Source organism: Hydra vulgaris, chromosome 07, assembly GCF_038396675.1.
Source record: "Hydra vulgaris chromosome 07, alternate assembly HydraT2T_AEP".
In the NCBI taxonomy this organism is placed as follows: domain Eukaryota; kingdom Metazoa; phylum Cnidaria; class Hydrozoa; order Anthoathecata; family Hydridae; genus Hydra; species Hydra vulgaris.
Genome location: NC_088926.1, coordinates 21,160,718 through 21,176,557, shown reverse-complemented (window position 1 = coordinate 21,176,557; position 15,840 = coordinate 21,160,718).

Below are 15,840 nucleotides of genomic sequence, written 5' to 3'. Positions count from 1 at the left end.
TAATATAAACATATGTACCAACTACAAACACAATTAATGTAATTAAATATGTTAAAGGTTAAATATATATATACATATTTAAACACATTTATAAAACAATTATATAACACATATTAACACATACACAAACAATAAAAAAACACTTAGCATTATTATAAAAAAACATTGATAAAACAACTATAAAGCACATTTTACCACATACACATACTTATCAAAAAAGCAAACAATAAACATGTGCAAACAAAAAATTTAAAAAGATTCTAAGTAAACAAAATAAATATATACAAACAATACTCTTTACCTTCATTTTTTTTTTTTTTCATAAGAACTGTAATCCTCATAACAAAATTTAACCTTTACATACAATAACATATGACATGCCATGTCAGTGTTGGCACAAAATATTAATTTATTTTTCTAAATTTTCAAAAAAAGAACAAAAATAGTTAATAGCATCACAGAAATTTCAAAGTAGTAACCAACTTTATTGAAATAGCATTAGTATAACTTTTTTGTTCGATAAAAAATAATTAGGCCTCATCCATGCCCTCATTTTCCTTCTAAAAAATAAAATATAAGCTCAATAAAAACAAAACTACTAAAAAAAACAAAGCTAAAAGAAAAACAAAAGCAAACAAAATGTAAACGATTTTAAAAATTAAAAGGAGTGACCCTTTCTACTTTATATCTAAAAAAATGCTATATATAAATTGCTATTTTCTATACTTAATTCAATTATAAAATAATCTTAATGATAATTATTTATCTTAATATGATTCTTTATCTAATATTTCTAAACTAATAAATAATAATTAAATTCAAAAGGTATAAAATTTTAACTCGCTTTAGATATCTTTCTCCAATGACCGCGTGCATTTGGAGAACGCGCTCTTTCAAAGCCTAATAACTAATGAAGCGACGTTAAACATTAAGCGTTTCTGTACCAATTATATTATATATATATATATATATATATATATATGTATATATATATATATATATATATATATATATATATATATATATATATATATATATATATATATATATACACACACATATACACTGCCACTCACAGAAGTTAGGACAAAAAATCTTTTTTCAAAAGAACAATATTAAAATGTAATTACGTTATAAAATTATTTACTTATATTAGTAAAATTTATGTTATATAAAAATAAATCAAGTTAAATAAAATTTGTATCAAAAAAATTCTAAATTAAGTTATTTTAATGTAAATATATTAAAATAACTAACATTTAGAATAACATAAATTGTACTCACAAGTAAAAGTCTTATCATTTTAAATAAATAAACAGAGAACGCAGAAACATGTTAAAGGTCACGTATGAACCTGTATTTTACATTATCAACTCAAATCTTTTAAGTTTGTCATTTAACAAGTATTTTTATTGTTTACTGTGTTTTTGCAGATATTTTGTGTATTTTGTATTAGTGTTTTAAAAATTTCAAGTGCAGAAGTTCAAAGGTAAAATTAAAAATTATTTTTTTAGTGTAAATTCAAAATATTGAAAAAAATATGCCTAAAGGTAAGCCAATAAGTGTTGAAAAAAGGACAGCAATACTCACTTTGCTTCAAGAAGGCTATACAGTTAGAAAAATAGCTGAAAAATTAAATCTGAGTAAACCAACAGTTAGCTATACGATTCGTCGATATCGAGAATCTGAAAGTTTGGAAGATAGAAATCGTCCTGGTCCTTCTCGCATAACAACAAAAACTGATGACCGACGTATAAAAATCATCAGTAAGCGTAATCGAATGTTAACTGCTCCACAAATAACAGCTATTTTCAACAGTGATCAAAAAAAAAAAAGTTTCTGTCAGTACAATCAAAGGAAGATTGCAAAAAGCTAATTTGCATGGTCGTGTTGCTATCCGAAAACCATATCTACAAAAAGTTAATCAACAGAAGAGATTCGGTTAGGCACAGCTCCACAAAAATTGGAGGATGGATGAATGGAAACAAGTACTTTGGACCGATGAGTCAAAATTTGAAGTTTTCGGAAATAAGCGAAGAGTTTACGTTAGAAGATCTGCTGAAGAAAAAATGCGAACTCAATGTCTTGTTCCAACAGTAAAACATGGTGAAGGCTCTGTGATAGTTTGGGGTTGTTTCTGTCTGGATGGAGTGGGATATTTGCATAAAATCGATGGTATAATGAGAGCAGAACATTATAGAGATATCCTGGAAACAAGTGCAATCCCTTCGGGACTTTGATTAATCGGAGATAATTTTATTCTGATGCATGATAATTTCTTGCTTTTTTGATAAGTATGTGTATGTGGTAAAATGTGCTTTATAGTTGTTTTATCCATGTTTTTTTATAATAATGCTAAGTGTTTGTGTATGTGTTAATATGTGTTATATAATTGTTTTATAAATGTGTTTAAATATGTATATATATATTTAACCTTTAACATATTTAATTACATTTATTGTGTTGACTCTAAACATACTGCATTATTATGTAGAAATGATTTAGAATCATATATATATATAAATTGCTATTTTCTATACTTAATTCAATTATAAAATAATCTTAATGATAATTATTTATCTTAATATGATTCTTTATCTAATATTTCTAAACTAATAAATAATAATTAAATTCAAAAGGTATAAAATTTTAACTCGCTTTAGATATCTTTCTCCAATGACCGCGTGCATTTGGAGAACGCGCTCTTTCAAAGCCTAATAACTAATGAAGCGACGTTAAACATTAAGCGTTTCTGTACCAATTATTTTATATATATATATATATATATATATATATGTATATATATATATATATATATATATATATATATATATATATATATATATATATATATATATATATATATATATATATATATATATATATATACACACACATATACACTGCCACTCACAGAAGTTAGGACAAAAAATCTTTTTTCAAAAGAACAATATTAAAATGTAATTACGTTATAAAATTATTTACTTATATTAGTAAAATTTATGTTATATAAAAATAAATCAAGTTAAATAAAATTTGTATCAAAAAAATTCTAAATTAAGTTATTTTAATGTAAATATATTAAAATAACTAACATTTAGAATAACATAAATTGTACTCACAAGTAAAAGTCTTATCATTTTAAATAAATAAACAGAGAACGCAGAAACATGTTAAAGGTCACGTATGAACCTGTATTTTACATTATCAACTCAAATCTTTTAAGTTTGTCATTTAACAAGTATTTTTATTGTTTACTGTGTTTTTGCAGATATTTTGTGTATTTTGTATTAGTGTTTTAAAAATTTCAAGTGCAGAAGTTCAAAGGTAAAATTAAAAATTATTTTTTTAGTGTAAATTCAAAATATTGAAAAAAATATGCCTAAAGGTAAGCCAATAAGTGTTGAAAAAAGGACAGCAATACTCACTTTGCTTCAAGAAGGCTATACAGTTAGAAAAATAGCTGAAAAATTAAATCTGAGTAAACCAACAGTTAGCTATACGATTCGTCGATATCGAGAATCTGAAAGTTTGGAAGATAGAAATCGTCCTGGTCCTTCTCGCATAACAACAAAAACTGATGACCGACGTATAAAAATCATCAGTAAGCGTAATCGAATGTTAACTGCTCCACAAATAACAGCTATTTTCAACAGTGATCAAAAAAAAAAAAGTTTCTGTCAGTACAATCAAAGGAAGATTGCAAAAAGCTAATTTGCATGGTCGTGTTGCTATCCGAAAACCATATCTACAAAAAGTTAATCAACAGAAGAGATTCGGTTAGGCACAGCTCCACAAAAATTGGAGGATGGATGAATGGAAACAAGTACTTTGGACCGATGAGTCAAAATTTGAAGTTTTCGGAAATAAGCGAAGAGTTTACGTTAGAAGATCTGCTGAAGAAAAAATGCGAACTCAATGTCTTGTTCCAACAGTAAAACATGGTGAAGGCTCTGTGATAGTTTGGGGTTGTTTCTGTCTGGATGGAGTGGGATATTTGCATAAAATCGATGGTATAATGAGAGCAGAACATTATAGAGATATCCTGGAAACAAGTGCAATCCCTTCGGGACTTTGATTAATCGGAGATAATTTTATTCTGATGCATGATAATTTCTTGCTTTTTTGATAAGTATGTGTATGTGGTAAAATGTGCTTTATAGTTGTTTTATCCATGTTTTTTTATAATAATGCTAAGTGTTTGTGTATGTGTTAATATGTGTTATATAATTGTTTTATAAATGTGTTTAAATATGTATATATATATTTAACCTTTAACATATTTAATTACATTTATTGTGTTGACTCTAAACATACTGCATTATTATGTAGAAATGATTTAGAATCAAAAAAAGCTGAAAATGTATTACGTGTAATGACCTGGCCTCCCCAAAGCCCAGACCTCAACCCCATTGAGTTACTATGGGATGAACTGGATAGAAAAATTAGAACTGTATATCCAACATCAAAATCTCATTTATGGAACATTATAGAACAGGAATGGAATAATATTCAAAAAGAAACAATTAGAAAATTAATTGAAAGAATGCCGAGAATAGTTAAAGCAGTTATTAAATCAAAGGGTGGTTTTTTTGACGAAAAAAAATTTAATTATTATAATGGTTTTTGTACATTTTTATTACATAAAACTGACTAATAATATATTTTATATTGAAAATGTATAAAAAATATAACTTTTATTAATATAAATTAAAAATTTTATAACGTAATTATATATTAATTTTGCTTTTTCGAAAAAATCTCCACTGTCCTAACTTCCGTGAGCGGCAGTGTATATACATACATATATCCTTGGAGTCGCGGACAGCGTCATAGTTCATATGTTGGGAGAAAACATTGAACAAAACGCATAAAACTTATAAATGCGTATATAATGCATAAACTTATAAATGCGTATATAATGCATATATAAATGTACAAAACAAAACAGGTTATTAACGCGGATTTGTAAATCCCCCCCCTCCCCCCTATGAACACAACTATGACGCTGCCGCGGCTCCAAGGATATATTTAATTTCCTTGGTACAACAACTCGATTATGATTAGGGCAGTTCCACATCAAATCACCCAGTCCATTAAACCATGTGTCTTCCTTTTGTGTTATATTTTGACACATTTTTCCTAATTATAAAAAAATATTGCATGCAAAATTTCAGCTAAAAAAGTTTAGCGGTTGACAAGATATTGCAATTTTAATACTGACCTGGTTTCCCAAAATGACCCGGTTTTCATAACACTCTGAAAAAACATTTTCCTTAAAATAACAAGAAATAAAAATGGCAAAAACATGAAAATAAACATATATAATGTTTTTTTGATGCTGAATTCAATAAATGTACTTAAAATGCTCAAATATTAAAAGAACATGCATAAAAATTAATAAAACAACTAGTTTCTATAAACTAACTTTGAGGCCCAATATCTCAAAACACCCCCATCAAAAAAATTTTTTTTTGCTGTTAATATTTTCAGCTGTTTATAATCTTACTAGGCACAAAAAATCTAACTGGAAAAACAACTAAAACATACGGAACATTAATTTCAAAGATGTATTACTTTTTCAAGAAATTCCCCAAAAATATTTGTAAATAAAATAAAGTTAATCGTAATTTAAAAAGTTACTTAAATATACAAGATTTGTAAAGGTATCAAAGATGAAAGTTATTTTGACTGTGTTTGTAATAGTTTACAAAATTGCTTACATTTTACTTGTACTTCCTCTATTTCAGCATTTTCAAACACATAGTTTCTACCAGAACTAGAGCAAGCTTGTGGAACAGATAGTTTTTTCAATATGTTGGTGTTTGGAATAAAACAGTAGTCGTCTCTTTCAGGCCAGTTAAAACAGATTGATGGACCATTTGGAAGAAGAAACTTAACTTTAGCATTAACTTCTTCTAAGTTGGTTTTAGTTACAATGCCGATCCACCATTTATCATCACAGACTACAGCGACATAACAACCTAAAGTGACAGTATCAAGTTGAGATATGTCTTTTTTCTTTTTAAAATTGTGGATTATTGTATAATTAGTGTCTGTACTACACCTCTTTGCCCCAATCTTGTTATCTCCAAGATGTATAAATTGATGAAAGCTACGAGTACCAGGTAGAGTTGTTACACCAGTGTACCTTTCTTTTTGCTCTTCATGTTGTAATTGTAAGTCCAATCCCTTTATGTAAATGAAGTTAACAACTTTGATTTTATCAATACAAAATTCATACATAGCTTTTGATGTGAGAATTCGTTTTCTGTACGGTCGTTTTAAACTTTCTTGTGCTGTTAATCTTTTTACAGTACCACCAATCCCATCGCATGGTGACTTTCCGTGGGACGTGGCAAAAAAGTTCCATTCAATTTTAAGGCAAAATTCGCTCTCTAGTTGACATAGATTGTAAAAACTTTTACAATTTTTGTACTGTCCTGCGCAATAAGTGAATAAATGTAATTTGGACAGATTGGAAAATTTTATTTTTAATATTGGTATGATTAGTTGGAATATTTTGTACACATAAGTTACATCATGTATAATGTCATCTGATATAAAACAGTAAGAAATATGTTTCAGTTCACCTTTATCATCTTTATAGTATATGACTAATGGATGTAAAGAACATTGTTGGGTGTTCCAATGATAGCTCTGTATTTCATCTTGGACAACAAAAGCATAATTTTCAGCAAAGTCGCCAATAATGATAATGTTTGATTGATCCATATATTGTTTCAGTTGGTTAAGGTACTGTGATTGAGAGTGAGCAATAAAAGAATGAGCTTGTAGCTTTTCAAAACAAGATGCTAATAGTTCAACAAACGTTGGAACATCAGTTGTTAAACTTAATAGTGTTGCACGGTCAGTAGTTTGCCATTGCTTGTAGTGTATCTCAAAATCATCTTCGTATTCTCCAAAAATCTCACACAAATATTTGGTGAGGGGTTCTTTACCAGGACAATCATCGCACTGTGCAAGCATGCATTCTTTGTTTTCTTCTGAGCAAACGGTTTTTGAAAGTAAGTCCTTATACTTTAGTCCAATATTTAAAGCATCTACTAGCAATATGGCATTTTGGTGATAAAAACAAATACAAACAGAATGTGTACCACTTGCACCTGGCAAAATGCACCACTTTGGTCTAAGTGAAGCAAATTTTGAGTAACTTATTTGTATTTCTGGATTTTTTTCCTTGTATAAAACATATAGTTCCTTTAAATTAGACAAAAGCAGTTTTTTTTGTTTATGGACGTTCTTTTGAATGCTAACATAATCTTTTTTTCCAGGCATAGTTCTACATAAATCACTTGAATCATGAAAAAGTTTAACAGAATCTTCTATTTCTTTTTGTAAGACTTTCCCTTTATACAAAGGTGAGATACCCAACAATCCTTTTTTATTAAAAAGTTGTCTAGCCTTTTTTGCTTGGTATTCTGTAACTGCAAAGTTATTTTGTACTTCTAATATTGTTCAACTTGGGGGTGCCAGTGTTAGAAGTTGAACAATAGTTCTTTTGTAAGAACATAGAATTTTTTCTTTTATCAAGCTCATAATTTCATCAAAGTTTTCAGCCTTCTTTTAAATGTCATTTGGTTCATAACACAGTTTTGAGGGAACATTGAATTGACTTTCAGTTTTTCTAGTAAGGTTACTTACCATTTCGTTGATGCGCGCAACTTTTCGCTTTCCTTCTGAGAGTATATGTTTTGATGACTTTGAATGAGATTTTAGAGGTGATATATTAAAATTTTCAAGTTCTTCATTGATCTCCTGTCTTTTTAATTTGAATGATGATATTAGAAAATCTTCATCTTGTTCACCCTGACTTTGCTTCTCTTCTTTAAGATCTGCTTTTTTGGCAATCTTTTGCTTACAAGGTTTGCAAAGTTTCTTCCCAGGAGCAATATTTAAGCTACTTCTCATCATGTCTTGTGACTCATTTATCGTAACTACTCTAAGATTTTCTAAAAGTAATTGAATTGTATATATAATTGCATATAGCTTTATGTATTTTGTATATAGTATAATTGTATGTATAGTTGTATATAGCTTATCTGCACAATTGTAATAACTTGTAATAATAAACTTTCACAAAAGTTGTCAAAATTTTAAAAACAAATGCACATCCATATCACACTAATTCAGTTTTTATATATAACAAAACAGGATGTCTTTTTCAGTTGTTAAGTTCAATTAACTAAGTTATCATATAATTCAGACTTCCTTAAATATAAAAAAATTGTTGTTTTTTTTTAAGGAGTCTTTTAACTAAATATAATATTTTACAGAATTCTATTTGAAAGTTTTTTCAAATAGCTTATTGAAAATTTGATACATCTTTGAAATTAAAGTTCCGTATGTTTCAGTCGTTTTTCCAGTTAGATTTTTTGTGCCTAGTAAGACTATAAACAGCTGAAAATATTAACGGCAAAAAAAAAATTTTTTGATGGGTTGTTTTGAGATATTGGGCCCCTAAGTTGTTTTATAGAAACTAGTTGTTTTATTAATTTTTAAGCATGTTCCTTTTATATTTTAGCATTTTAAGTACATTTATTGAATTCAGCATCAAAAAAACATTATATATGTTTAATTTCATGTTTTTGCCATTTTTATTTCTTATTATTTTAAGAAAAATGTTTTTTCAGAGTGTTATGAAAACTGGGTCATTTTAGGAAACCAGGTCAGTATTAAAATTGCAGTATCTTGTCAACCTCTCAACATTTTTAGCTAAAATTTTATATGTTAACTTTTCTTTTTAAGATGCAACAGCCAATGAGGTTTTTAAATTTTTTTAAAAACCCATGGTTCCAAATTTTCTAAATTTTGGGTGATTTGATGCGGAATTACCCATTAATAACAACTCTGTAAACATGAATTTTCGAATAATCTAAATCTTAATAAATTATAAACAATTAAACTTAAATAAAAATGTATGAAAATGATTAATGCTATATTAAATATAGAAAAACAAACATATAATAACACAATTAAATCCTAAACCACAATTCATTCATGCAAGAGAAATTGCTATACATTTATTGAAAAGCAAAAAAATTTTTTTTCAAAGAGCAAAGGTTTTAACAATACTATAGATAAATTTTATTTATAACAAAATGTTCTCATAGCTTTTTATCCCAGTTATTAAAAGCAAGTGAAAGCATGAACTACCCATATATATCTTCTAACGCTAGACCCCATCTAGGAATTATAGTAATCTATTTTTTCAATATTAACATCTATAACACGAAGCTTTAAATTTCAAAGTACAATTTAAAAAAAGATTACAATAAATTAATTACTTAATAAAATTTTAAAAAGATTTTATATTACCTATCATTTCAAGCTACTAAACATTATCTACCTAATGTCTACTTTAACATTTTGAACTCGTACCATGAAAGGTCATGACTTCTTTAAGAAAACACTTGGTTAAGAAAAGTCTGGAAACTACTTAAAAACTAAAATAGTGTATTTAACACAATACAGAACCGTAACTAAAATCGAACAATAGGCATAACTATGCGCACTAATAATAATAATATTCACTGTGCTATTTATATTTAGAAACAAAAGCAGTGAGTTCTAGTAATGAAACTAACTATTAATCACTTTTAACAACACACACTAACATAAAGATAAGCCAAAGGTAACAACATTATGCAAAAAATTATCAAAGATAATGTTATGTATTTTCAGAATAGTTATATTGAACTAGACAATACTTAGACCTAAAGCTGTAACACCGCTTAACTGGTAACGTTGACGAATCTTGCTCTAGATCTATATCTCAAATCTATTGTGTTTTATAGTTATACTAACTGTGAAACGCAATTTTTTTTTAATGTTATATAACATATAAAAACACCTCATTTAACAACCAAGTGCACACTATATAAAATACATTTCATACTATTATAAAAGCACATTTGTAAATCAACTATATAACATATATCACCATATTAAAAAAATTACAAAACTAAAAATTTCTAATAAATACATATTCAGATACCTTAAAATAAAGTATGACACAACATTCTTTTGACAAAGTCCAGAAGAATTTTTTTTAATTTTTCTATAATACATATATAAAATTTTATTCTCCATTATTCTTTCTACAAAAAATAATCTTAATCTATAAATAAGAAAATGAACTGAACTTACTAAAAAAGCCATCAGCTCCTCTTAACTGCTCTAGAAAATAAAACAATACTTGCTTAAAATGTTCTAAAAAGACTAACGACAAAACTGAAACAGTTTACTAAATAAGAAACATTGTACTAAAAAAACTATTTTACCAGTCATTTTAGTTCTAACTTCTTCTAAAAAGTGAAAACAGGCTAAAAATAAAAATTAGAAAAATAAAAATTTGCTTGTTTGCTTGTTGACCTTACTCGAGAGACCGCATGGAACATATATCCGCGCATAAAAAAGTCGAGAAGCTACTTGAAAACTAAGAATTAGTGTATTTTACAGAATACAGAACCGTAATTAACAATACGAACAACAGACGTAACTATGCGCACTAATAATATTCATTGCGCTATTAATATTTAGAGAGATTGGTTTTGGTGAAAAAGTGATTAGATCTACATGACTATACTGACTTTACATTAGTTTTAGTGAAAATAGGTCTCTTGTGCACAAATATTATTTTTATAATAAACAAAAATCGATTTTGGGATGTGCTGTTGTAGTTTTATTCCCTTCATATATTTAAGATTGTGATTTTATTATTAACTGTAATTAATTACTAACTGTGCAGAAAAGGAATTTCCATGCATTTTATATCCAAGTTTTGTGCATTTAGTGAATACTTACTTTATCTTTTGAAAAAGGCAGACACTCTTCCCATGATGGCATTCTTCTCATGATGGCATACTGACGAGTTGAGTATGTTGCAATATTGACGAGTTGAAAAAACCTTTTTTTATATAAGAAAAACTTATTTTTAAGTAAAGTAAAAAAACTCCAAAAGTTTTTTTTTGGTCCAAAAATATATCATATGCGCATGCGCGAAACTTTACAATGCTATTGTGTAGCATGAAATGGTATATTAGGATGGTTCCGAGTAACTTCTGGCTTTTCTGAGATAAGACTCTAAAGTTAAATGAAATCATTAAGTTTCCCTTGAACCTAACCAGTCCCATCCTCTCCTATGCCATTATAGGATTGACTATGATGGCACACTTGTGCTTTTTTTTTAAATAGGAATAACTTATACAAAAAAAAAAACAATTGATGAAAACTCCGATGGTTATAATTGTTCTACATGTAACAAGGAATGTATCAAAAATTTTATTATTGGTCTTCAGGATACTGAATAATGGAGCTTCAAAGTTAAGTATGCAATCAAAGGCGCCTTTTCCCTAATGGTTTAAAATATATAATAACAATAATGAATTATTATTTTCTAAATGAAATATTGCGTAGACTTTGAACTGACAGTTCAGTTCAGTTCTGACAGACACTTTTAAAGTACTGAAATAAAAGAAAATTAAAATTAGAAAAAAATACAAATGTCTAATATACATTAAGAAAATAAAACTTAAAAATTAAAGTGTTTCCACTGTAAATAACCGATGGAGCTTATACCCAAAAATTATGAAAATATTTTTTCATAATTTTTAGATATAATAAAAAAATATAATTAACTGAAGTTTGTAAAGTTTCACTAGAAAAACCTTCGAAAAGCAATCCCTTAATACTTAATTGAAATTCTAAAGTTGTCTGTAAAGATACCAACACCTGACATGAAATATTATTTCAACAAAACTGAACTGGATTATGACCTGTTAATGTCGTTCTTATTAAATTTTAAACTGGATTGTACTTCTTGTATTAAATTTATAAATTGTATTAAAAATACTGTTTGTATCCTACTTTTCGGAATATCTTTTTAAGTTTTGGTAAAAAGCCACGGTAAAGACTGTAGGAAAAATAATGCACTTGAATGTAATTTTATTTTTATTTTATCTTTGTTGAGACTGATGCGCAATATTCCTCTTTTACGTTTTAAATTATATCAATTTTCGATTGGCATTAACTAAACTTTTATGCGCATACACGCCCACATGATATACTGTGTTTATTTTCATTTAGCTAACTTTTAACTTGCTATAAACATTCAAAATCCTAACTAAAATTTCTCTGAACTAATACCTCATAAAATACTCAATGCATATTTTTGTTGTTCTTGTTGAAACGATTGCTTTTGTTTTTGTCTCCAATTAAGTTTTTAGGTTTGTTTGTTGTCTTCCTCGCATTTTTTTAATTAGTTCAAAAAACTGTGACTCAATTTAAGAACAGCGATTTTTTTTTTCCAAAGCGCCTTTGCAATTCGTTCTATTTGTCACACCAGCATCATTCGTTCTATTTGTCACAAAAGCATCATTATATTTACATGTGCAAACATGTCTTTATTATTAACAATAGTGTCATAAAAGCAAATGGAATGAATTAGACTTATTATAAACACAAACTAAAATGGACAACATGAAAAGATTGAAACTGATTTGAGGTGGTCGAGTTAATCAAATGGTGCAACGACAATATTTAGAGCAGTTGCTGAACCATCTTCAACAGTATTAATCAATTTTATTTCATGTCTGTCATGTCGTGTATAAAAGAAGTAGAAAATTTTGGTGCAAAGACGCGTCATGAAGGTGACATCGCTAAAATTTGACACTATTTTGCCATTAAGTGGCCATTTATACTAAATGATATAACATATGACAATTTTGTATCACATGCAAAAGATTATCTGAACTATTTCTGCAATACAAATTAAATGTGAAAGATTTTCATTTCAAATTGTTTTCAAAGTTAAAGTGACGAAAGTTAAAGTGACAAAATTGCGAAATTCGTCGAATGATCACTTGGATTTGTATATGTTGATGTCTGTCAAGAAAAGTCTATTTGATAGCCTTGAGTGTGATATAATCATTCAAGGATATGCATCTTTGTCCTCTGAATTTAAAAGACCGCATAAAAAATAGTTATTGCTAAACTTTGCACGTTACTCTGTGAATTTTTAGTTTGTTATAAATGGATTAGTTTGTGATTAATGATACGGCCTAATTTTTTGGAAATTTGTGGACTGGGTTGTTATAGTTTCTTCAAAATAAACTTGAGTAAATTTTCAAATATTTCAAACCTTCATTTTATTTGCAGACGTGACAAACCTATTTTGTTCTAATAAAAAAATTATAATTTTATTTGAAACAGTATTAAAAATGGCACATCCATTCAAAACTTTGTAATTCACTTCCTAAAATTAAAGTTTTAATTTTAAGTTAACGTGTGAAGTTTTTAAGAGTTCAGTATTTTAGTGTTACTAAAAATATTAGATGTTGCTAAATATTAAACTTATATTCATGATTTTTCTATGATCTAGTTTGGTATAAAATGTACATATATGCATATATAATATATGCATAACAGTTAAATATATATGCAATAATTAAATACAAGTTGATAACATCTTATAAAACATACATAATATCTTATAAAACGTTTAGCCTTATTTAGAAGACTTTATTCTTAGAGTCTTGTAAGCAGTAGTGAGACTGAGCCGCCATTAGGAGTGGGGTGACAAACTTTTTAAAGGCAAGACAGCAAATTGTTAGAAAATTTCAAATTATTTTTCAACGTTAAATATTTAATTAGAAAATGTTTGAGTCTTCAGAATATTGCTTGTTATCTACTTGATTATTTTTTCTGATAAAATTAGGATTTGATATTTATATAAGTAATACTTTCAACATTAATTAAAAATTTTGCTGATGTTTTGTGGTAATATATACAGTTCAGTTCCAATTGAGCTTAAATGGAATTTTTTTACTGACCTGTCCTGCACTTCAGATCAGGAAACTAATAAATATATATCACAGAACGTGTTTTTTTTTGAGTACCAGTTTACATATCAACAAGTAAAACTACTGTTTATTAAAAAATACAGAAAGGTATAACTTTTGTTCCAATTTGTATTTCGTAATAAAGTGAGTATTTCCTTCTATTCATAATTATTTAATTTTTAGTCCTATTTATTTAAAATGGGCAGATATGTGATATTTAGAGTTAATAGAGTTAGTAAAGTTTATTATTTTTTTATAGCTATATAATAAGATTGTAGTAAATGCTGGCACAGACAGTGAATGTGTTATCAATCCAGTGAATGGGTTTTCAGGCACTCTATGAAAGATGAAGCGATCGATTTAAAACTTTAAAATTTTTTACTGAGGTTGATTTTATTATCTTTCGGCAGAGAGTTCCGTAAATTTTCTGCTCTATTAAAGAAGAAACTTTCCGGTATTTAAAACAGCATCCTCTCATCTGATTGTTCAAAAAACGAAAGCGCTGTTACATCGGTTGATCTAATTTGTATTGAAATCTAACTATTAGTTAAAGATTTCCAAATTGTTATTGTATTTGAACATGATATAATTTACCTAAAAATAGCAAACATAAATACAAAAAGATTTTTTGAAACTTTGTCGGCAGTATTTTAAGTTTGCTAATCTGTTTAAGAAGGACATACCGGGTGTCTTTAACATAATTGTAACAAGCTTGTATTTTAATTTATATTGTTTAATGATTCAGCACAATTCAGAGGTTTTCTAGAAAAGTTAGTTCTAGCACCTAATCAGGTAAGGTAGATGTTGAATTGTAACGCAATTTTGTACTTGTTCTATCATTGCAATATCTTGGCGGAGGTAAGGAGCATGTATGCTAAACTTAAGGTGCGGTCAAATGTATAGCATATAAAGTATCTGCGATAGTTTTGTACTTCCAAATATTTAAAGAATCATATTAGCTATCTTGCAACAGAATCTATTTGCGATTTCAATTTGAGATTATTCAATACGATTAATTCTAGATTATGTTCAATAGTCAAGGTCTTGAGTTCGCGGATGTTACCATGTTAGTGTAGCATGTTTTAAATATTGATGCTACGATCTTCGTATAGCACCTTGCATTCAATTAAGTTAAAGAAAATTAGCCAATTTTGTGTCCATAAATTATGTAAAGCAAAGTATATTTAAAAAACAGAAGTAAGAGATATTAGGTACTTTTTTTTAAATTTGAGTTTATGCCAAACAATTGATAATGTTTTTGATAAAAAAAAATTTGTTCCAATTGTCAGATTAGTATTTTTATAATTTAATTAATGATATTTTTATGATCTAATTTAAAGTGCCCTTATTACCAAGTGGTGTGGGTAATATGAGCACTTTTGCTACTTTTTTAAAACCTCTGTGTTTTTAATAAAAAATTTTGGGTGTACAAATATTTAGTGAATCATGAATAGAGATTCCTAAAAATTGATTACTCGCAAAAATTTTGGATCCAGCATAGTTATATATGAAAATATTCCAATTTCCGCTTAAAATGCTCATCATAATCTACCCTACACTTACTGTAGGAGAGCATAAGTTATTTACAAAAGATAAAATTTATGTATATATATAAATATATATATATATATATATATATATATATATATATATATATATATATATATATATATATATATATATATATATATACACACACACACACACACACATACACACTGTACACAAAAAAAATACAAAATTTTCAAAAAACACATATATACATATATACATAAAAACTTTCATGTCTACAAATAACATTATTTTAATTGTAGACATGAAAGTTTTCAGTTTTCCCGCCGAACCTTCGACCCCTGTGTGAGGGGTGTTGACCTGGGTGTTCAGTCCCCCCATATTGAAACCACCTGAATCTGAAATGACCGATGAGTCAAAGGTCCGGGCTTCTTTTTCCGAGAGACTTTATAATCTTCATACGTAA